We start from the raw sequence: 2,840 nt of genomic DNA, 5'->3' as shown, positions 1-2,840 counted from the left end.
ATAGGAAAATATCTCACTTGGTAGAGGAAGAAGACTTCTTTTCATGGATCGCATGAATTCAGATGAACAACACTCAGATCAACACTCAACACTTGTTAAGATAAGAAGCTCAATTTTTTTTTTTTTTTGGTAGAGTGTAGCAAATTAACAATACAGAGAATCAGGGTTGTGTGTTTCTTCAAGTGGCAAATCATTTATTTCTAAATGCCCAGGTTTTGCAGCTGGTTTTGAAGGGCTGCATAGAAACTTCCAAAGAGAAAAATGTCACTCCTTTCATTCTGGGGAGGAAGGGGAAAACAATTCTGCTTGCCCATGCTCCTGAAGATCCCATCAGAAAACAGACATGTCCTAATCCACAAGCAGAAATGTAAAATTTATTTTTTTTCCAGGCTAGCTATCTAGCGGGACTTCCCTATCTGAAGTGGAGAAAAAAGGGTCTTTTGTGAGTTGGCTGTCACTGCTTTTGCTGTACGACTGAATGTGAGCGTGGCCATTTCTTATTACATGGAGTAAGGCTGACGTGCAAATGGGGGGGAAAAAGAGATCTGAAATCATTTAGGCTGCAAGCCCAATTTCTGCAGCTCCGTTTGAGTCCTGCTGTAGCACATATAAGTAGCAGATGTGAAATGATTTCCAGACACAGACCTGTGGTTGCTCACTTGGTGAGGAGTCCAGTTCCTGTCAAGTGCATCTGAATTCCAGGAGCTTGAGTTAATCTGGAACATCTGTTGCCTATGTACAGAAGATATGAAAGGAATTCTCACCAAGACTTGAAAATACATGCATAGATATTTGTGTGTATGTAAACATAAAAATATGCATGGGCACATGGCCCCGCCAAGTCCCACAGAAATCTTGTCATTCAAGAAATAATTTATTTTCTGGTTTGGAAATTAATAATGTTGCAGTGCAGAGAATACTCCAGAGTAGATCTGACTGAAGTTTCACTGTTCTTTGAGAGGTTTTGGTTAAAGACAGCATTAAACTCTCCAAAAATTAAGAAAAGCCCATCAGCAGTCTCTCCTGGCAGTGCACACCGTGTATCCATGTCTGTAGACACATAGGGAAAAGTCACTGATTAGTTGGTTAAATAACGACACTTTTATTCCTCACTTAAGGAACTTTTTTAAAGGTTGCTTTGGTTATTCATTGAGTTTTAAGTCTGGTTTTGATATTTTGCTTGGGAAAGATGAAACGAACCATGATAAATTTGTAAAATTACAGGTTATTTTTCCAATGAGATGAAGTGTGGTGTTCAGTATCCTGGATGTTATTGTGGAATTAGGACATTTTGCTTTAAAATTCTAGTGAGAAGACTTATAATCAGAGAGGACAGTGCAGACACTAATTTTTGATACTGAAGCTCCTGTCTAGCTTATGAAAATCTCTATTTCACAGTTTCAAGCATTAACTTCAGAGTAATCTAACACATTACCATGGAGCAGTCATGTCATGGGGAGGTCATGAACCCAAAAATGAGCCTTTGAATTTTATTAATGACCACTACCCGAGCTGCACAGACCTCCAACACCTTGAGAAATAAACAGCTCCTCCCGACAAAGGGCAGGCGCTGTATTTTGTGAGCCCAGTGTGGAAATCCCTGCTTACTCCTGAAACAAAATTTTTTACCTGTATTGTCAGAACCTCCACAACAACACAACTCAGAAGCACCTCTTTTAGGATCCAGTAAAACACCAGCAGCATCCCAATGGTGCAGCGAGTGGCAGCAGGGTGGTAGCACTGAACAGTTGAAAGAAAAACCAAAATCTGGCAGAAGATGTGGTGGCAAGGCTGACTTTGGACATGGACAGCCCTTGTGATTATAGTCCAGTCTTTTCAGGGGTAGTGGACAAACCTGTGGGATTAATGTGTGGGAGAGAGCACGGCCCTTGTCTGAAATGGGTGCAGAAAACAGGAATGATGTGCACAGCTTGCAAAGATCCCTGCGCTAAGGTGGTGTTACGTCAAGTCGTTCACTAAATCAAGGAGCACTACAAAAAAGTGCAGGATGAGAGAGTGGAGGCTCAGACCAGGGCCAGCTGTCAAGTTGTCTGGGTGGTGTAGTGGTGACTCCAGTGGGGAATGCAGAGTTCAGAGTGACCCTTTTGCAAGTTCCAGATGCCCAGGCAGGTTTAGGTGCAGCAGCTTGCACCCACATGAAGGCCTGAGATTTAGGTGAGCCTCAACAACCCTCAGAAGCAAGCAGAGGTGCAGTAAATGCACCTAATTCAGTGGAAGAAAGGCTTATTTTTATCAGCCAGTATAGCACAACTAAGGCTGTTTCTGCAGCAAATCAATCAGTGCAGTCATTGCATAGGGGTTACCCACAAAAGCAGATTATCGTGAGCACTTTTGATGAAAACCTAAATTTTGATGAACACCTAAATTTTGATGTACACCTAAATTAAGACCTTGTGTGGGACACCTTAGGCATACGCTGAGAAGAATTTTGTGCAAAGATTGGAAAAGGTGAGCTTTGCCTTTAGAAATTTCTATCAAACATCAAAAATCTGCTGTACAGCCAGTTTGGTGACGTGACAAAAGTGAAAGTGTAAGGTATTTATCATCCTGGATTTATATTTTGGACTGAGCAGCAAGCCTGGAAGACACAGTAAAAGGAGACAAAGAGGACACCTTTGCTGACAGAACTGCTGCTCAAACCCCATTCAGTAAAGGAAATATATTGCTAAAATACTTGTTAGACTGGCCTTTGTAATGTGAAGCAAAGGACCAAACCTTCTGCTTAGCAGAAGAGGGAGACAATGTCTCAGCTGAGGAAAACACATTAATATCTCCCTTTGACAAAATGATGATGATGGCAAGATATTGCTAACCATCTT

Source organism: Motacilla alba, chromosome Z (genome assembly GCF_015832195.1).
Source record: "Motacilla alba alba isolate MOTALB_02 chromosome Z, Motacilla_alba_V1.0_pri, whole genome shotgun sequence".
NCBI lineage: Eukaryota > Metazoa > Chordata > Aves > Passeriformes > Motacillidae > Motacilla > Motacilla alba.
The sequence above is the reverse complement of the archived record's forward strand: the minus strand, read 5'-3'. Positions refer to the sequence as shown.